The 22,560-nt window shown below is 42.3% G+C and overlaps 2 pseudogenes; both read right to left on the reverse strand.

The window, feature by feature from the left end:
* Positions 1-311: 311 nt before the first annotated feature.
* On the reverse strand, positions 312-7,247 carry LOC144250062 (zinc finger BED domain-containing protein 4-like; annotated as a pseudogene).
* Positions 7,248-13,203: 5,956 nt separating this feature from the next.
* Positions 13,204-14,962, reverse strand: LOC144250144 (sodium/calcium exchanger 1 pseudogene; annotated as a pseudogene).
* Between the last annotated feature and the right edge of the window lie 7,598 nt (positions 14,963-22,560).

Here is a 22,560-nt window from a genome sequence, read left to right on the forward strand (position 1 = left end):
TAAAACAAATGTCTGACCCCTAACTTAAAAAAGATGTTGCAGTTATAAATTAAAACCTGATCCTCTACTTCATAACTGAGGAGACAGGCTGCGTCCAGTGGACTCCTCAACCCCTGCTCCCTGGCTCTACAGGAGTAAGGCATCTGTGAGGTTATCTTGAAGTGTGGGCCGGCAAGTGGCCCCAGATGGGCAAGTGGTCCCAGATGCTGGCCTGATGTCTCACATGTCCCTATTGGGCGGGTCACAGCCCTGGTACAACAGCCAGCCAGCACTGCGGAGAGCATCTCTGGTCTGGCAGCTCTGTCGTGAGTTCAATAATGAAAGCATATCAAGGGAAGATTCACTTTCAAAAATATAAGATTTTCAAAATGCTTCATCATGAGCTAGGGCTGGCCAAAGCTGCCATTCTCCGTGAGTGTGCTGAACAGCTTTTCCAAAGGGATGGTACTTGGGGGACCGCCCCCAAATCTGGCGGCCCAAGTGGACAGCCCAGGCCAGGACGACAGCTTGAGGTTCCAGTAGGCAAGCAGGTTGCAGCTGTGCTCCAATACCTCCTCCTCCAGGTAGGGGAGCACCATGTCTTTGGGCAGCCTCTCCCACCTGTCTCTCCTCTCCACCTTGGCCACCAGTGACCACAGGCTTTCCCCTCCACCAGAGTCTCTAGACCTGGCCCTGAGTCACAGCCATTGGAGACGGCTGTGCCCTCTGAGGTAGAATTTTATATTTCTAGCTCCCTGATTAGATCCTGCCTGTACTGCTCCACCTCCTCCTCTGTGAACAGGGAGGCTTTGTAGCGAGGTTCCAGCAGCGGGTCATGGAGGGTGGCGGACAGGTGGCTCGCCATGACTTCCTTCAGCGACATTATCATAATGTCAATGCCTATCTTCTCCCCAAAGAGCATCTCGACCTTCTTGCTGAGGATGTGGATCATGGGGATAACCTGGCTTAGAGTGGACATGTAGGTACTCATCTCCAGGCTGGCAGCATCTAAGGGCCTCAGCGCATGGCACATGGACTGCATGACTTCCCACTGGTAGCAGCTGATCAGCTCTCTGAAGTTGCACTCAATGGACATCTCCTTAATGGCCCTCTTCTGCTCCAGCAGCCACTCCAGCATGTGCAGGGACTTGCTCCACCTGGACTGCACATTCTGGACAAGACAGTGCTGCTGCAGCTCTTACTCCCGCTGCAGTGTGGCCAGCTTCTCCCTGGCGCTCGGGGAGTGCTGGAGCCGCTCACACAGCTTCTGGGAGGTGCTCAGCAAGCTCTGCACCATCCTCTGGCTCTTGATGGCTTCACTTAGGATCAGGTCCACCGTGTGGCTGAAGCAGGGCACGCTCGAGTGCTCTGTCTCGGTCAGAATCTCGCGATGCTCCGGTTGTTGGTGACCATGATGCCTGCTTGCAGGCCGATGGACCTACACCCAGACTTCTCACCAGCACTCTAGCTGCTTCTGGATGCTGCCGCTGCCATTGTCACAGTCAATCTGCGATGCGTCCAAAAGTGCTGATCAGTGGTGGTCCTCTCAGTGTGGGCAGGCCAAGAATGTGAAGGTGAGCCAGTGGGCAGTGACGGTCAGGTACTCACGGGTCTGGGTACTCATCCGATGTGAAGTGGACCACACTTCTGTCGGCATCCTTCAGCTGCTGTCAGAATCATCTGCTTCACATTGTCATATATGCCCAGGATAGCTGTCCTGGAGAAGTAGGGAGGGGAGTACAAAGATTACTGAGGTTTCTAGTATTTGAGCAGCCTGACAAAACCAACCGTTATCCATGAAGGAGTATGGCTGGAGGTCAAGTGCGATCATTTCTGCTATCAGACTGGTGATTTCTTTTGGCAATTGGGTGAGAGTCATAAAACTTCTCACTGGGGTCATCGAAGGAGGACCTGCCCAACAACTCTGTGTTCAGTGGCCCCTGGACACTTGGAGAGCTGGACAGGGTGGTCTTGGGGTGGACCTCTGCCTTGAGTACATACTGGAACCTCTGCAGGTGCCTCAGGAGGCAGCTGGAGCCCAGGTTGGTGGGCTTCTTGCCCCTGCTGATGGTCCAGCTGCAGTGCAGACACACCACCTTGGTGGAGTCCACAGAACAAACGGAGAAGTGGTTCCACAGCTTGAGGTCTTCTTGCTGCTGATGGGAAACACCACTTGGTGGTTCCTCCTGACCACTGCTAGCAGGCCAGGAGTCTTAGAGAAGGAGCCTTCTATAGAAGCCAAAGTGGCAACTGGAGAATTCGCCAAACTGGCACCCAGGAAACCCTTCTGGGCCCCGACCACCTCGGGATGGCATCTGTACAGCTGGTGCCCACATCAAACAACTGGTGCCCACATCCCTCTTCTTCCCCCCACTGATGACGCAGTCACAGTACAGGCACAGGGCCTTCAGACTGTCCATGGGGGCTGATGAGAAGTGGTGCCAGACCTCCGACTTCAGCCTCTTCATGTCCTTCTTGTTCTGCTGGAAGACAGCACCAGGCTCACATCTTCTTGGGCTCTACCTGCTGGTCTGTTGCTTCTTAGGGGAGACACCAATAGAGGACTCACCCACATCCTTGGAGGATGACAGGACGGACACATCCCTGAGAGTGCATCCCTAGGCAGGTCCTCAGCCAGCCTGTCTGGGGACGAGGAGGTCAAGGGGCACTCTTGGACCACCTTTCCTGGAGAGGATGATCCGGGCTCCCCCTCTGTAGGCAGCAGGGTGGGCAGCAGGGTGGGGAGGTGTGGGGTACAGGAGGGGGATGCCCAAGCCATCCTCCATTTTCCTGCAGCATGATGGAGCCTTGCACTCTCCACATGTACTGGATGAGCAGTTGGTGCCCAGGTCTTTCCGTTCTTACCCCTGCTGAACTCATGCACTGCACGCAGAAGGCCTTAGAGCTACCCAGTGGGGAAAGGTAGAAGTGTTTCCAGATGACCAACCTCCTTCTGGCCCCTGTGCTCCTGGGAAGGCAAAGGCTTCTTTCCCCCATGCCCTCTGCAGTTCCCTAGTAGTGGAGCATGGCAAGGTGGGGGAAGATCCTACCTGGGCCTCCTCTCTGCTGTATCTCCAGTGACCAGTACATCAGAGACCTCAGAGGAGACCACAAACACGGGCTCTTCCTGCATGTGGTCAGGGAATGGGATCGTAGCTGCTATCTTCTGGGCAAGTCTGATGGGCGAGAGCATGGAGCCCACATCCCCGATCTCTGCAGGCTGTGGTGGAAGCAGGAGCAAGGGTGACAGCAAGGAGGAGCCAAGAGACACACTTCAGTTCTCCTGCACTAGCTTGGTGGGGTGCGCAGGCCTCATGTGCCTCATGAGGCAGCTGGTGCTCAGGTCCTTCTCATTCTTGCCCCTGCTGAACTCCTGCATGCAGTGCCTACATATTGCCTTAGTCTGTCCCGGAGGGAGATGAAGAAATGCTTCCACGCTGGAGATTTCTTCCTGGAGCTGATGTGGCAGCTGGAGAGGAGGCTCTGGGTTACGGCTTCCATGGCTACGCTGTGCTGCCTGCTGCTGTACTGGGGGAACAGAGCCCCATAGCCATCCTCCCTGAGGCGCCACCAGCCTGGCCCTCCACCTGCTCCTCACATCCTCCTGCTCACTCTGAAAGTCCACCCCTTCCAAACAGTGGCTGGGAAGTGGATCATCTTCTTCCTCCTCTATTTTGAAACTTATGTCATCAGAAACACAATCACCTTTGCCTCTGGGACTAGCATCCTAGTTGTCTTCCACCACCGACCATAACTACCCCAGCTCATTCCTCATGCTAGTGTCTCAGATCAATGGAGAGCTGGTCCGAGTGCCCCTGTGCGCGTGCATCACCATCACCCTTTCACAGCCATTTCATCTCTTGGGCTGCTCCTGTGAGTGCTCCACCTGGGGCTCTGCTGCCACGTGCCTGGCCGTAGGGATGCACAGGGGAGACTGGCTGCAGGTCTTGAAAACAGGGTCCCCACCACCTCGACAGCACCTCTTGCATGTCCCAGATGCACACACGAAAGCTCACAGCAGTGGGACACCCCGCGAAGCAGAAGCAATCCAGGCCCATCGCCTCCTGCGTCCTTTGAGAAGCACGCCTTGGTGCGCACCAGGAGGCAGAGGTACCACAGCTAATCGAGAAGCAGGAGAAGCAGGTGAGCCTGCTAAGGCACAGCCAGCCACAGCCAGCAGCCTCCAGGGCCAGGAAGGGGTCTCCCACCAGGCGCACTGGCCCTTGGTCAGAACGTCCTGGGTTAGTGTCACACTGCCTGGAGAGCTCAGAGCTGTGAGTAGAAGAGACAAAGGCAGGCAGGACAGGAAGGAAGAAGCAGACATTCATCCACACCTACCAGAGGTCCATGTCCCAGTTCTCACTCTGCAAACTCTAGGCCGGCCAAGGATCTGGGCGGCGCGGGTTGATGCCCTGGGGACCCCTAATGGCGTGGCGCCCATTCTTTAGCTGCTTTGTCTGCCCCCAGCGCCCCTTCTGCTGGCTAGGCACCACAGCCAAGGACTTTGGCCCAGTAGCCTGAGATGCTGAGGTCCCTGCACCCCTCCCAGGGACCCACATGCCAGCGTGGGGGGGGCAACAATTAAATTTGATTTGTAGCTGCATTAATTAATTGGCCTTAACATTTTCCAGAACAGTTAATATTAAAGTTTGGAAGAACAAACAATATTTTGTAATAATTAGGACCACTGAAATAGTACCATTAAAGAACAATCATTAGCAGCATTTCAAATTTATAGATATCACCTACCAAACCAGAAATCAAATTAACATATTCCTGATTTGTTTTTTATTAGCTGTTAACTTTATACAGAATTCCTTGTTGAATTCCCAATTGAATGTTGTTGAAAAGTTAAGATTAGTTGGCACGGATTTAGGATTTGTCATTGATTGTGCTTTCACAAAAGCTTGTGATAGCTGTTAATTTTATATATTTAAATAGGCTTTTGCATTATAATTTTAAAATATTTTGCTGAGAATATGTTTTATCAGTGTTCTTTCTGAAATACATATTTTCATTATAAAAGGGTCAGGTCGAAATAATTCAAATAGTTTATGTAGGAATATGAATAAATAGATCCAGACATCCTTATAAATTTAAATGGTATCCTCTACCCTAAAATTAAGATAAATGTTGAGGAATCCTTAACACCTTTACCTACAAACTAAGATGTTGATACACTTTAGACAAAAGCTATTAGATGCTGGGACAGCAACATAATTTAACTTAGACAAAGAGTTAATATTTTAGTTTTGTCATACATTTATAAAGATTGTGGTTCCACTTAACTTAAAATGTTATTTTGGATTTAATTTTTTGTTAGAAAAATTGATCTATGTTGAAAAGAAATTTTTTTAAGTGAGAATTTCTCTCATTCTTATAATCAAAGAAATCAATAAAGGTGGACTGCCACTTGCTCTCCCTCTTTGATCAGATTAGACTCTCTGTCTACCTTGATCAATAGATTTTTAAAATTAGATAACTTTTAAATCCAAAGCTTTCGTACAAATATTTTTATGGCACCATGAACAAATTCTGATTTTGTGTACAGTATTAAACAATCAAACAAGAAGATTTTTCAAAGTAGTTAATATAGCTTAGTTGTGTGAAGAGCCCTTATCTATATGTATGATAGGTTTTGAAGAAAGCTACCCTAAGATGAACTGTGCTGTGGCAGAAATATAAAATCATCCTTGAAGATAAGTTGCTTTGAGTCTACAGAGCCAACTTTATTGCAGCATAAAAAACTACTTTTTGCTTGGATCTGACAATATTAACCTGGCATTGGATATGATCACCAAAGGAAAAAGGATCCATTAAAAAATGAGAGTAATGGTTAAACTGCTAAGAAGCCAGCACAACATGTCTTTGATAATTTCTTTTGATAGAAACATTGTACTTATCTTAAAGCTACACAAAGACATGAATGTAATCAATGGTCCTGTTAAGCATTAACAATGCTTACCAATAATAAAATTCTATTTAAAGTCAAGATACATCTTTAAAATTACAATTCCAGAAAGAAAAAGGGCTCCAACTCTATCTCAGTTATAAATAAAATTCTTCGCCATTTAAAAATTTTTACATTTCATTTTAGTGAATAAAAAAGTCAAATATTTTTATAGAACAAGTAACCATTATTGATCTAGATGATTTTAGTCATATTTAAGGCCTACCTGCTTCTTGGACACTGGTCATTGAGTCAAATTCTCTGGTTTCTTCTGGTGAATTAAGTGCAAAGCCCTCTCTAAGGCAAGGAAAGAGGAATAGATCTCTCAAAGGCATCTCTCAGTGGAAAAATCACTTCATACCAGAGTTACCACTGTAAAGTGCCAATAGGAAGAGTAAGTTGTTCCCTACTTCTTTCTCTGACCTGTTCCCCATCAACTAGGATGCTTGGACAGAATATGATTTCTCTCCCCATCACTATATGAGCAGGGCAAAAGGGTTTATGTAATCATATAAAGTAAAATTAAATTGGAAATAAATAATGGATATATGTTCCTCTCATAATAGCATAACACTGAAGAAGCAGGGTTGGTCATTAAGTCATAATTAAACACTAGCATACAAGGAGAAACATTATACTGTCATAAAACCACAATGTTAGATGAAAACCACAGAAATAGTTCCACTCAGTCCTAGCATCCAGGAAATTCTTTTTAAAGGTGTTTCTAGGCAGGTCAGGCCCAGCAACCTGCGGAGTGGCAGCGCCGCCCCACGCGCCTGCAAGGTAGGCGGACCTGCGACCCACCAGCAGAACAGCCCCAGCAGCCTGCTGAGGGGCAGAGCTGCTCCCTCCCCCGGTGCCAGCAAGGTAGGCGGAAGTGTGACCATCAACAGAACAGGCCCAGTGGCCCACGGAGGGGCAGAGCTGCCAACCACGCCTGCAAGTTAGGCGGACCTGCGACCCACGTGCAGAATAGGCCCAGAAACCCGCAGAGGGGCAGAGCCGCCCCAGTTGCCTGCAAGGTAGGCGGACTTGAGACCCACCAACAGAACAGTCCCAGTGGCCTGCAGAAGGGCAGAGCCGCCTCCCGAGCCTGCAAGGTAGGTGGACCTGCGACCCACCTGCAGAACAGGCCCAGCGGCCTTCAGAGGGGCGGAGCTGCTGCCCGCGCCTGCAAAGGAGGTGGAACTGTGACCACCGACAGGACAGGCCCAGTGGCCCGCAGAGGGGCAGAGCCACCACCCGCGCCTGCAAGGTAGGCGCACCTGCTACCAACCGGCAGAACAGGCCCAGCGGTCTGCCGGTGTGGTAGGCACATTGCCCCAATTGGAGGAGGAGCAGAGCCCCTGCCCATGACTGTGCGGGAGACTTTGCAACTATACAAGAGTAATACAAATATATAGGGGGAAAATTCAATAACACAACAGTTTCAGCAAGCAGAAAGAAACTTGAACAGTATGAAGAGACAAGGAAAGAAAGGACCACAAGCAATGCAGGTCAACTCAACTTTAGAAGAGGTAATAGCTGCAGCAGATGGAATGTCAGATAAAGAATTCAGGATATACATGCTTCAGATGATCTGGAGTCTCAAGGAAGACATTAGACAGCAAAATCAGACAATGAAAGATCACTTCAACAATGAATTACATAAACAAATCCAGGAAGCAAAAGATCAACTATACAGGGAGATAGAGGTTATAAAAAGAAACAAACAGAAATCCTAGAAATGCAGGAAGCAATAAACCAACTTAAAAACTCAATTGAGAATACTACCAGCAGAGTAGGACACTTAGAAGATAGAACATCAGACAATGAAGACAAAGTATTTCAACTTGAAAAGAACATAGACAGCTCAGCAAGACTGTTAAGAAACCATGAGCAGAACATCGAAGAAATATGGAATAACATAAAGAGACCAAACTTAAGAGTCACTGGGATACAGGAAGGCATAGAGGTCTAAACCAAAGGAATGAGCAATCTATTCAATGAAATAATTCAAGAAAACTTCCCAGATGTGAAGAACGAGACAGAATCCCAAATCCTAGAAGCCTACAGGATGCCGAATGTGCAAAATCATAAGAGATCCACACCTAGACACATTATAATGAAGATGTCCAACATACAGAATAAGGAGAGAATTTTAAAAGCTACAAGATAAAGGAAGCAGATTACATTTAGGGGTAAACCAATCAGGATAACAGCTGATCTCTCAACACAGACTTTGAAAGCTAGAAGATCCTGGAATAACATATTTCAAACACTGAAAGAAAATGGGTTCCAACCAAGAATTGTGTATCCAGCAAAATTAAGCTTCAGGATGGAAGATGAAATTAAAACCTTCCACGATAAACAAAAGTTAAAAGAATTCGCAGCTAGAAAACCATCTCTTCAAAAAATCCTTGGCAAAACATTACAGGAAGAGGAAATGGAAAATAACAATGAAAACCAACAGTGGGAGGTACGACAGTAAAGGGGGGAAAATAATCAAAGAGGAAAACAAACCATGTTCAGTAACATAATTAAACAAATATGGCTGGAAGAACAACCCATATCTCAATAATAACCCTAAATGTTAATGGCTTAAACTCACCAATTAAAAGACACAGGCTAGAAGAATGGCTCACAAAACAAGACCCAACAATATCCTGCCTACAGGAGACACATTTGATAGGAAAAGACATACATAGACTGAAGGTGAAAGGTTGGGAAAAATCATATCACTCATATGGACTTTGGAAACAAGCAGGAGTGTCCATACTCATATCAAATAAAATAGATTTCAAACCAAAGTTAATCAAAAGGGATAAAGAGGGACACTACATACTGCTCAAGGGAACCATACACCAACAAGACATAACAATCATAAATATATATGCCCCAAACAATGGTGCAGCTATGTTCATGAAACAAACTCTTCTCAAGTTCAAGAGTCTAATAGACCACCATACAATAATCATGGGAGACTTCAACACACCTCTCTCACCACTGGACAGATCTTCCAAACAAAAGTTGAATAAGGAAACTATAGAACTCAATAACATAATTAATAACCTAGACTTAATTGGCATATATAGAATATACCACCCAACATCAAGCAGTTACACTTTTTTCTCAGCAGCACATGGATCCTTCTCAAAAATAGATCATATATTATGTCACAGGGCAACTCTTAGACAATATAAAGGAGTAGAGATAATACCATGCATCTTACCTGATCATAATGGAATGAAACTGAAAATCAACGATAAAAGAAAGAAGGAAAAATCATGCATCACTTGGAGAATGAACAATAGGTTACTGAATGATCAATGGGTTATAGAAGACATCAAGGAGGAAATTAAAAAATTCTTAGAGATAAATGAAACCACAGACAAAACATATCGGAATCTTTGGGACACAATGAAAGCAGTTCTAAGAGGAAAATTCATTGCTTAGAGTGAATTCCTTAAAAAAATAAAAAAACAACAAATAAATGATCTCATACTTCATCTCAAAATCCTAGAAAAAGAATAGCAAAACAACAGCAAAAGAAGTAGAAGGCAAGAAATAATTAAAATCAGAGCTGAAATTAATGAAATCAAAACAAAAGAAACAATTGAAAAAATTGATAAAACTAAAAGTTGGTTCTTTGAAAAAATAAATAAGATCGACAGACCCTTAGCCATGCTAACGAAGAGAAGAAGAGAGAGAACTCAAATTACTAGCATACAGGATGAAAAGGGCAATATCACAACAGACACTTCAGAAATACAGAAGATAATCAGAAATTATTTTGAATCCTTATACTCCAATAAAATAGAAGATAGTGAAGGCATCGATAAATTTCTTAAGTCATATGATCTGCCCAGATTGAGTCAGGAGGATATGGACAACCTAAACAGACCAATATCAATTGAGGAAATAGAAGAAACCATCAAAAGATTACCAACTAAGAAAAGCCCAGGACCGGATGGGTATACAGCAGAGTTTTACAAAACCTTTAAAGAGGAACTAATACCAATACTTTTCAAGCTATTTCAGGAAATAGAAAAAGAGGGAGAACTTCCAAATTCATTCTACGAGGCCAACATCACCCTGATTCCTAAACCAGACAAAGACACTTCAAAGAAAGAAAACTACAGACCTATATCTCTAATGAACCTAGATGCAAAAATCCTCAATAAAATTCTGGCAAATCAGATACAAAAACATATCAAAAAAATTGTGCACCATTATCAAGTAGGATTCATCCCTGGGATGCAAGGCTGGTTCAATATACGGAAATCAATAAATGTTATTCACCACATCAATAGACTTAAAAATAAGAACCATATGATCATCTCGATAGATGCGGAAAAAGCATTCAACAAAGTACAGCATCCCTTTATGTTCAAAACACTAGAAAATCTAGGGATAACAGGAATATACCTCAACATTGTAAAAGCAATCTATGCTAAGCCTCAGGCTAGCATCATTCTGAATGGAGAAAAATTGAAGGCATTCCCTCTAAAATCTGGAACAAGACAGGGATGCCCTCTATCACCACTTCTATTCAATATAGTTCTCGAAACACTGGCCAGAGCAATTAGACAGACGAAAGAAATTAAAGGCATAAAAATAGGAAAAGAAGAACTTAAATTATCACTATTTGTAGGTGACATGATTCTATACCTAGCAGACCCAAAAGGGTCTACAAAGAAACTATTAGAGCTAATAAATGAATTCAGCAAAGTGGCAGGATATAAAATCAACATGCATAAATCAAAGGCATTCCTGTATATCAGCGACAAATCCTCTGAAATGGAAATGAGGACAACCACTCCATTCACAATATCCTCCAAAATAATAAAATACTTGGGAATCAACCTAACAAAAGAGGTGAAAGACTTATACAATGAAAACTACAGAACCCTAAAGAGAGAAATTGAAGAAGATCTTAGAAGATGGAAAAATATACCCTGTTCATGGATAGGCAGAACTAACATCATCAAAATGGCGATATTACCAAAAGTTCTCTATAGGTTTAATGCAATGCCAATCAAAATCCCAATGGCATTTCTTGTAGAAATAGAGAAAGCAATCATGAAATTCATATGGAAAAATAAAAGACCCAGAATAGCAAAAACAATGCTAAGCAGGAAGTGTGAATCAGCTGGTATAGCGATACCAGACTTCAAACTATACTACAGAGCAATAGTAACAAAAACAGCATGGTACTGGTACCAAAACAGGTGGGTGGACCAATGGTACAGAATAGAGGACACAGAAACCAACCCACAAAACTACAACTATCTTATATTTGATAAAGGGGCTAAAAGCATGCAATGGAAGAAGGATAGCATCTTCAACAAATGGTGCTGGGAAAACTGGAAATCCATATGCAACAAAATGAAACTGAATCCCTTTCTCTCACCATGCACAAAAGTTAACTCAAAATGGATCAAGGAGCTTGATATCAAATCAGAGACATGGCATCTGATAGAAGAAAAAGTTGGCTACAACCTACATACTGTGGGGTCGGGCTCCAAATTCCTCAATAGGACACCCATAGCCCAAGAGTTAATATCTAGAATCAACAAATGGGACTTACTCAAACTAAAAAGTTTTTACTCGGCAAAAGAAACAATAAGAGAGGTAAATAGGGAGCCTACATCCTGGGAACAAATCTTTACTCCTCACACTTCAGATAGAGCCCTAATATCCAGAGTATATAAAGAACTCAAAAAATTAGACAATAACAAATAACCCAATCAACAAATGGGCCAAGGACCTGAACAGACACTTCTCAGAGGAGGACATACAATCAATCAACAAGTACATGAAAAAATGCTCACCATCTCTAGCAGTCAGAGAAATGCAAATCAAAACCACCCTAAGATACCATCTCACTCCAGTAAGATTGGCAGCCATTAGGAAGTCAAACAACAATAAGTGCTGGAGAGGATGCGGGGAAAAGGGCACTCTTGTTCATTGCTGGTGGGACTGCAAATTGGTGCAGCCAATTTGGAAAGTAGTATGAAGATTTCTTGGAAAGCTGGGAATGGAACCACCATTTGACCCAGCTATTCCCCTTCTCGGTCTATTCCCTAAAGACCTAAAAAGAGCATGCTACAGGGACACTGCTACATCGATGTTCATAGCAGCACAATTCACAATAGCAAGACTGTGGAATCAACCTAGATGCCCTTCAATAGACGAATGGATAAAAAAAATGTGGCATTTATACACAATGGAGTATTACTCTGCATTAAAAAATGACAAAATCATAGAATTTGGAGGGAAATGGATGGCATTAGAGCAGATTATGCTAAGTGAAGCCAGCCAATCCCTAAAAAACAAATGCCAAATGTCTTCTTTGATATAAGGAGAGTAACTAAGAATAGAGTAGGGAAGAAGAGCATGAGAAGAAGACTAACATTAAACAGGGATGAGAGGTGGGAGGGAAAGGGAAAGAGAAGGGAAATTGCATGGAAATGGAAGGAGACCCTTAGGGTTATACAAAATTACATACAAGAGGAAGTGAGGGGAAAGGGGAAAATAATACAAGGGGGAGAAATGAATTACAGTAGAGGGAGTAGAGAGAGAAGAGGGGAGGGGAGGAGAGGGGAGGGGGGATAGTAGAGGATAGGAAAGGCAGCAGAATACAACAGACATGAGTATGTCAATATGTAAATCAATGGAAGTGTAACTGATGTGATTCTGCAATTTGTATACAGGGTAAAAATGGGAGTTCATAACCCACTTGAACCAAAGTGTGAAATATGATATATCAAGAACTATGTAATGTTTTGAACAACCAATAAAAAAAGAAAAAAAAATCTTAATACAAAGAAAGTTAGATTAAAGGTCAGTTCTAATAATAAAAAAATAAAATAAAATAAAGGTGTTTCCTTTTTGGGCTTTCCCAATTTGTACTCAGCAATGAAATCAGAAACCTTTTGTGATGTGTTAAATATTCCTTTTCTGTATATATACTATATGACCCTAAATAGAATACAGAATTTTCAACCCATCTTAAATGATCTGATAACTTACATCATATGCTTCATTTTATCATGGTCTACAGTGTATCAAATATGTAAAAGGACAAAAGTAAAAAAGATCTCAATGTCAAATTAAGATCTGTGTCTAGTACATATTGATAGGTGACACCCAAGCAAGGACTGGTACTTTGACAGTTGTCTTCTGTAATAATTATTCTGTTCCTTTAATACCATTTGGTTTAAAAATATGCACACACTCTCACAGTCATGCACTCACTCACTGAACCATACACACAAAGACATAAAAAGAACTTACACGATTTCATTGTTCTGGAATTCGAGCTCTCCACAAGTGTCCTCAAAGGCTCCCCTCCACCTCTGGCCCTCTCTTCGATGGTTTCATAGGGAATGATAACATTTCCTCAAGCTCCAGATGTTCTCAATACCTTCCCTCCATGATGCCAATGCTCTCATTCACGAGTTACAGGTTCCTCAAAAGTAAAGATGCCAGCATGGTTGTCATCACCGTGGCCATGGAGCGTGATCTAAGGCAAGCAAGAGTGGAGACTGATTGGTTTCCAGGATGCCATCTTGGAAGCTTCAGAAGAAACTTTGACATTGCTGAGGTGTGCAAGGAAAATTTTACCCTCCTCAAAGCTGTCATCATCGATGATGCCAACTCTGATTTCCTTCTGGGTCTCACCAGGTTTAAGACCACAGTTCCTTCAGTGAATTCATAATCAGATCCAGCATTGGCCATGTCTCCTCTGTTTCTGAAGTCAATGAACACAGAGTTGGTCAAATCCCCACTTCTGCAAATAATGGTCAGGAGCACAGTACCACAGTTGTCCAGACACTGATATGTCCCTTGCTCAAAGAAGACCTTGCTAAATGGGTCACTTTTGGCCACTTCCATGTTGACATCATGCATGCTGACAGTCTTCCTTGCTTGATCAGCTGCATGCCTCTTTAAAATGTTTCCAGCTCAGTCATCAGGCAAGTAGCTTGAATGTGGTAAAATGCTTGGCTTTTTTGTTGCTGACTTAGGATTTGGTATTTGGCTAATTCTATTAACTGCTCTTTTCGTTCTCTGGATGTTTCTGCTTCAGTTCCTTCAGAATCCTCAGCATTTCTCCTTTAGCCTATTCATCATCTTGGTCCCTCTCTCATTGACCTCCAGAACCAGAGCCCCATCTAAGAAATTGTCAACATGAGAGTTAACTACTTTCCCATCAATTTCAATTTCCGTTTTGGAAGATGGCTGGTCCCCCTTGTGTTCAGTGATCATTCCCCTCTGCTTGCCAGCCTGATACTGCTTGTAAAACAAAAGCCTCCTATCTGCTACTCAGGCAAACACAATACAGAAGGGAAAGAAGAAGAAAGTTAGCAAAACGTCTCAGACCTCCACAATACCAGGAGAAATGACAAGTGTAGGCGAAGATGCTCCAGGCTGCCATCACAAAGAACACATGCAAATGCTGAATCTTCCTCGTCTCTCCATCAGGGACCACATAAACACAAAGTTCAACGATGATGAACATGCTGAAGGCAGCACTTCCCACGATGATGCTGGGCCCCAGGTCTCCTGCAGTGAAGTTATGGCCACATAATTCAATAACTTAAAGCAGAACCTTGGGAGCAGAAAATCAAATCCCAGGGCCAAAGTCAGGTTGAACATAGTCTCATTCCAGATCCTCACAGTCGTCTTGGTGGTCTTTCCGTTGTTTTTCTTTATGGTTATTTATTTTTCTTGGGATGTGATGACTTCCATAAAGGACACAAACTGGTCGACAATGATAGAGACTCCCAGAAACATGTTGACAATAGCCCCGAAATACCCAGTAGCTCTAGCAATCTTGTCTCTCAAAGAATAATCTTGGGGCTACCAAATAGGCAAAAATCACCCTTTTCTTGCAGTAATATGAGACAGTACACTTGCTGGTATCATTTTCTCCTTCTTCCATTTCGGTCTCAGCAGTTATATATGGTCCATATGGGAAAATAAGAAAGCCATCAGAACTAACAGATGAAATCTCATTGGAAACATGGGTGAGAGGCTTAACCAAGGCATGTTGTACAGGGAGATGACCAACTGTCCTGACCTATTGGTAAAAAGAAGATGGGGGCAGGAAAGGTAGAAAAAAATCACATCATTAGACCCAAATCCAAAGCATGATTAATATCTTTAAATAAATTTCTGTATGTTTGACCATCACAATATCTCTGGTGAATCATCATTAATCTGAGTCCATCAGTGATTAGGCAATCTTTTGTGAAATTTACAATTTGGTCTCTCTTTTTGTGAATTTTCTACTTGTAGTTCCATTCACTGAGCAAGACCCATGACTGACTTCCTGGAAATGAAAAGTTCAATTTTAAGCTTGGCCTTATGAAGCACACATTTATGCATACAAATGGACAACAAGAAAGAAAAACAAAACTTTTGAAGCATTAAAAAATCACTTCCTTGTTGCTAAAGCAGATTTTTCTTTTCAATTTTGGTTAGTACATTGTCTTCAAGGACATTTTTCATTGAGAAAACCACTTTATTAAGATTCACGCATTGAAACTGAGACTCTGAAAAACTCCTACCAACACAAGGCATGATGGTGATGATTTTAAATTTTGAAGTACACTTACACTGTATTTCAAGAAATCACCCCTACGGCTCGGCTCTAAACTTGGAAACAGAGAAATCTCTACATTTGCTTACAATCAAAGCTCAAATGGTATTTGTTCTCAAGAGTAAAAAAAAAAAAAATTCCACTGTAATGCAATATTTCCACACATTAAGTACAGGTTTTAAAAGCATGTTTTGATGAGAGCACATTTTCTCCTAATTTTCAGCAACCCAGAACTCCAGATATATTAGCAACTGGGCATCTGGTATTTCAAGAACACTCCTTTCTATTTGTATCCATAGCCTGCTTTACAACCTGCAGGCTGACCCCAACAGAAAGAACAGATAACCAGGTCCAGGCCTAGTTGTCTATAAGACCATGGCAGGCTTTGAAATCTATATTACCAGCCATAAAATGTTCCTTCTCTGTGTCAGTGTCACACTTTCCATAGTCATTCCAAAACACACATTAGTTCTATAGTGGGCTCAAGAACAATGATTCCATCTAAATCAGCTTATTTGGCAAAGAAACAGTGACCACAAAGTGTGTGTGTGTGTGTGTGTGTGTGTGTGTGTGTGTGTGTGTATAATATGAAGGGCTATAGGCAGTTAGGGATATGGCAATAGAGTCATTGAGGAACACAGAGAATGGCAAGCAAAGTAGTGGACAGAATGACCACAGCCCTAAATTCAACCACCAGCTCATGTAAAACTCAGCTCCGATCTCACATCCCCTTAGCTTCCAGGACCTGGGGTTTGGGGGCCGGGGTAAAAGGGGTAGGGAACCGATGCTAAAGTCCAGAAAGGTCCACAACTCTCATCTGGACCTTTTCTTGTAGACCTAAGAATTCACCAGTGAATAAATGAAACTCTTGGTCTTCTCAGAGCTTATATTCTAATGGGGAGGAAACAAAGGAATAAATGAAATATCAGGTGGTAACTGGCTTCAGGGGAGGCCAGTTATGACATCTATAGCACATGGATAGGAAAAGCATCCTGAGTCAGAACATAGCCCTGTGGCCTGGAAAAAGTTAAAAGAGGAGCTGGGTGAGACGCTCCCATAGCTCCATGCTGCCTGAGAGCCACCCACGTTTGTCTATGTTTGTTGCTGATGGCTTGCACTGAAAACTGCTCCAAGGTCCCAGGAGAATCACCATGGTCAGCACATTCTGGAAGATCCTCAGAGATCCCACCATGGCCTCAAGCCCCTTGTAGCTCATCACTATTGGGAGATAACCTTCTTTTGTATTTCTCCCATACTGAAGAAGACCAGGAGAGGGTAAAAGGCTGACAAATGAAAGAAACACATTTACAAAGCATGCAAGAGTTCATGGTCAATGTGTGTCTGCTTGTTCAGCCATTACAGGGCTTGGATGGATTGTGAGATCCCTGCTTAAAACAAGACGACCTTCAACTGGCCTGCAAGAAAAATAGAGGAGATTCAGTTCCAACTCTCTTATGCATCCATTTATTCCGTAATTTATGTGTGCTTAATATGAAATTTAGAATGACTCACTAGGCTCTCTTCTAGACCTAAGAATTCACCAGTGAATAAAACAAAGTCTCTGTCTTCTCAGAGATTACATTCTAATGGGGAGAAAACAAAGGAATAAATGAAATATCAGGTGGTTAAAAAGTGCTACAGTGTGGGCAGGGCAGAATCAATCTAAGGAAGACAGACTGTGTGTGTGTGTGTGTGTGTGTGTGTGTGTTTGTGTGAATGCATACAAACATACAGCAGCATGATTTTACAGTAGACGGTTAAGGAAGGCCTCTCTGATAAAGACAACATTTGAGCAAAGTCCTGAAGGAAGCAAATGGTCAAACCTTGTGGATACGGCAGGAAGAGTATTACAACAAAGGACAAAGGTAATGGTGATGGTAATGGTGCTTAGCACATCCCAGAACCACAGAGAAACCAGTGTGGAGGAGGGGCTGTGCAGGAGTGGAAATGCAAAGGGAATGGATAATGGGGCCACGAGTCCACTGAGGTACTGGCTTTGATGAGGATAAAGACAGGAATCCCAGGGGGTTCTGATCATAAAGTAATATCTGGTTTTCCTTTTAGAACAGGCTCTCTCCTGGTTCAGTGGAGATATTGTAGGGGATGGGAGGAAACAAGGAGACCAGCTCATGCCTACTATATTGAGATCTGATTTCTAAACAATCCCAATGCCTAGCAGGTATTCAAAAATGAAAGCGCAGACAGCTAACATTTAAAAAGGGGTAGTTATCCTTTTAGTAGGCTTGCAACTTAAAATGGCTTGGAGACTGATAAGGATCAAAAAAGGTTAAATAATTGCAACAAATAACAGTAGTGAACAGAGAGAGTAAACCCTGAAGAAAGATTCAAACCTGTGTCTGTCTCCAAGCCTGATATAATTAATCACTCCTTCAATTCACTGCCAAATTCATCATTCTATTTTTCACATTTCAGCCAAAATAAACTTGCTAAGGAACAGATCTGACACTATGACTCTACTTAAAACTCTTTGTTGGCTCTCTTTTGCCTCATGCCCTGTGGTCAAACCCCTCAGTAGTAAGCTGAAGATCCTTAATGATCTAACCTCTGTGCTCCTGAATGCAGAAATTCTTTTGATTCCCTAAATAAGGCACTTTTTTTACCTGTTGACTATGTTCTTTCCTCTAAACATTTTTCTTCTTACAATCAAGGTTCAAAAAAGTATAACAAATCATAGTCAATTTCTTGAGAGACCAATATTGGATTCTTTTCGTAAAACTATTATAGATATCGTGCTAAATTATTTACATGTATCAGTTATAGCTAATATTTATAATAACAAGCATTTTTGTATCACACAACTTTTAGTGTTTCTATTTCCATTATGATCTTTGCAAACAGCACCCCCTGGAGTTGTGTAGTGGGCAATACACTAAGCCCTATCCAGTATATACTATTAGCTCATTTACAAAGTGGGATAACTGAGGTATAGACTAGTTAAGACCTTGTTGAAAATCATACAGATAGCAAACTCCTGAGTTAAGATTCACACCCTGTCTACTTCCATTAACTGTTCCATTAGGTCATCCCTGAGAGTTGGTGAAGTAATGCTGGACAATTGTTGGATTTGGGCTTGAATTAGTCCATTGGAAAGCCTCTTGACTTCTAAGCAGGTTAGAAGAGCTCAGTTAGCAATAGTCTTGTGGAAGATTTCCAACAGCCTGGCTTTTATCTTATGGATTAGAGACTCAAGCATCAATGACTGCGGTATGTAGCATGAGGGCTGGCATATTCCTAGAGACAGCTGCCCTATGCTTCCTGCCCTTTAGCAACTGCGTGGCAACCTTTTCCTGCATGCACAGTCAGGGCACTCTCTTAGGTTGGCCATAAAAAGGCCCTACCCTCCATCTCTGCCCTAGCCTGTATCTCACAATGTCTTCTTAGCCAAATGAGGACCAGATGTGTAAAAATGGATGGATCAGTAAAAATCCATTGTCATTACTGGGGAAAAAGGAGAGGGGCTTCTGAGATTACCGAAAATCATCACAATTATATTCAAAAAGTGATAGCATCATAATTTGTGTAACCAGGAGATACAAAACACTGATGTAAGTTATTGGCAATAAAACTGGGAAGAACTCTCTGGACTTTGGTTGCTTTCTTTATTTAATGAATTCCAAACCCAGAAGGTTGTGAGGATGTGGGAAAGGTGTTATCTAAAGGAGTTGCTTTTTTTTCCTGTATTTCCTTTCTTCCATGGTCTTCCTTCCATTATAAGATTCCAGAAGTTCTATTTAACTCTCCCCAACTTCCCTGAGATATATATATAAATATATATAAAAAATTTTACAAGAACATTAAGCAGGAATATAAGAACAGAGGCCACAGGTATCTTGGTTTGTTGCTGGCTTTCTTATGTTCTGCCTTGCTCTACTGAAGGGTGGCACAAAAAGTAGGCTGATTTTTATGGTGTATTCAGATCAACTCTTATGTCTATGGCCAGGGATCACTTAGGAATGTCTACTTCATCATCAAAATGAGTCTTAAGCCCATGAGTATCAAGAACACCTGAATTATCTTCTACTCATTATTTATTTTAAGACAAAACAACTTTATCACTACAAATTACAAACTTTAATGGGTCTGACTAAAAAGAAGGTAAAGAGATACTTGCCTGCCAGTAATCCAGCCACCTGTGCTGAAGGGAGAAATCAGTTACAAGGAAGAGAAACACATGCCTACAGACAGGTCTTTATCAAACTGCTTTGTAAAGGATAAGGAAGCAGCTGGGTTGCAAAGGGGCTTGAAGAGGAGTAAGGCAGCAGAGTGCCTACTCCCCACAGGAAACCGGGGCCAGTTTTAACTACCACGGAGAACCTGACTCAGGAGAAAGGAATATGCTGGTGTCCTCACCAGCCCTCACACTGGATGGCCTATTCCCATTCTATTGATTGGCAGTGAATCATAATCTGGGACTTGGACTTGGACCTCAGCATTTGCATTGGAAAATACTCTCTGTGAAACTGATGAGCCCTAAAATGTGCAAAGTTCAACATCAGGTTGAAAAGCCAATATCAGTGTAAGCTGAAGGAAAGGAAATAGATGTTTTAGGTTCATAGTAAAGAATCTCAGGCTGGAAAAATTGTCTCTAGCATAAAGAGATGACCTGGGGCCCTGACATCTTGCCCAGCCCTATATCAGCCCTGGCTCACTGATTGTATGGGCTCTGTTGAGAGAGTCCTGACCCTGGGGACATCCTCAAGGAAGCCTATCTTTTCCTCCTTTGAATAATTTAAAGACATCTTGTGTAACACCAACCCAAATCATCTCCATTATAGAGTCCCTGTAAAAGAGAAAGAGAACCAAGATTTAAATTTTTATATTAACTCTGCAGACAAACATGGAAATATGGGCTCGCAGAGGAATACTGGAGCAGAGAGAGTCTTCCAATAGAAATTAAAGAAAGAAGGATTCAGAGAGAAGATGCACTGATAATCTTGGGTTCCATGTGAAGTCAGTCAGGATTGTCCTTAGAATTACTGCGCCAGGGTCAGAGAGCAGGGTTTAAGGCCCTCACTTAGGGCCACTGATGGCAATGATGACTGAAATCACTTACTTGAGCATGTGCTTTGCATTCATGATTCCTGCTGACCTCTCTGACAATATTGCAAGGAGATCTGTATTATCATTCTCATTTGATAAATTAGAAAAACAAAAAGTTCTTACAATAAGTGGTCAAAGGTCACACAGACTTAAATGACAGCTGGGATTTAAATGTAGGTACTTTGCATCACACTAAAAGGATTTCTGTTGTTTGTTTCCACTACATAGGGTAATAATGCTGTTCTTTGTGGACAAAGAGCTCTGCATTTAGATACTTAGTATAGAATGACCTCTCACACTGCCCCTGCCTCCCACATGAATAAATGTGTTCAGACTGTATTAGTACATCCAGGGCTTTGTGTGTTTTCCATTCCTGTTTCTTGTCTCCTTCCCCAACCCCCAATTTATAAACACTCATATTCATCAAGTAATAAGGGAAAGATGATTCATTTGGGGGATCATCAGCTGAAGTCTGCAGTCTGAAATCATTCCAAAGTCATGTAACAAACTTAAGGTTCTTCCACTTGCTCAGGAAGGAAAAAAAAAAAAGGAGAAAAAAATTCTAGCATTGAAAAAGCAAAACTAATGAGGGGAATGGGATGGGAGCCATGGGAAATGATACAGAACAGTCATAACAAATCACTTAATACATCACTACTAACAAATCTATACTTTTTTTTTCCAGAATCTCAATGCAACTCACAACTTTACTTACTTAAGTCAAGACTTTTTGTTTTAATTTTAAATTGGTCAGAAATCAAGAAAACTGCAAGAACAAAATGTCATTCATGGTTTCACCTGCTGAGATTTTCTGAGCCACTCATATGTGCCAGATGCTGTGAGGTGTCAAGGCAGGAGAGAGTCCACATACTGGGAGATACAATTGTTTAATTACTAGAGAGTCACAGGAGAAGGGAGACATCCCTGGCCTTCAAACAGTTGCATCATTGAACATTCAACTGAACTACCCAGTTCCCAGGTAAGTGTCTGGGGTCTTGGGTTACTAGAACCAGGATTCTAGAAACTTCAGATCCTTCAGTCTATGGCTCTATAACCAAGAGATTTCAAATATAAACTTGAAATCTTAGAGCAGGACCTTGGAACATCTCCTCTGGACTCTGAAATTCCAGGGTCCTCTTGATGGACAGTGATTACTATTTTAGGTAATAATCTGTTCATTATCATCCCTGAAGAGACAGAGCAATCTTTCTTTGATGTTTGATATTATAAGGAAAAGGAACAAGGTCATATGCATTCTTTTATATATAATGCATACAAAAATATCTCCTACCTTAAAATATGTTCTATGCTAGCTGCTGCCATTTATCCTTAAGGAACTTTTATATAGTGTGTCCTCTCCATATTTCTAGGTTTGGAGTGAAGGACCCTTCTTGTACTCACCAAGAAGTTATTGAGTGGCCTTAATGTACAAACACCTTCACAGACACTTCAGGAATTACAAAGATAATTGATACAAGATCCCTGCATTAAGGAATTCCCAGTTTCTGTGTGAAAGCTACCATTAGTGACCATTAATAAGGAAAAATTTATAAAGGAGGAAATGAGGAGAATGGCAAAGCTGGAAATGTTAGAGGACATTCTAGAGGGAAGAAATGATGTGAAAAAGGCACAGAGCAATGCTTCTCCAACTTTAGCTCCCTAGCAATCACCTGGGAACGCATTACAATGCAGACACCTGGGCCCTATCTTCTGATTTATAACAGGTGTAAAGAGGACCCCCAGATTTGTATTTCAACAAGCACCAGGGTACTTCTGAGAGAGTGGTCTTGGATCATCCCTTGAGAAGCACCGGTGTAAAGGGTAGAAGGGCATAAAGGAAAAAGAGAAGCCAGGAGAGAGCAGAACTGGCGGAAACCAGCTGCCTGGCAAAAATATGTTCTGGGAGGCCCTAGAAGGAAGCTAATGCCTAAAAATCAGAGGGCAGAGTTCTCTAGTATACAGAAGAAAATAATGTGAAATAATG

The sequence above is a fragment of the Urocitellus parryii genome, chromosome 14 (genome assembly GCF_045843805.1).
Source record: "Urocitellus parryii isolate mUroPar1 chromosome 14, mUroPar1.hap1, whole genome shotgun sequence".
NCBI classification, from domain to species: Eukaryota; Metazoa; Chordata; class Mammalia; order Rodentia; family Sciuridae; genus Urocitellus; species Urocitellus parryii.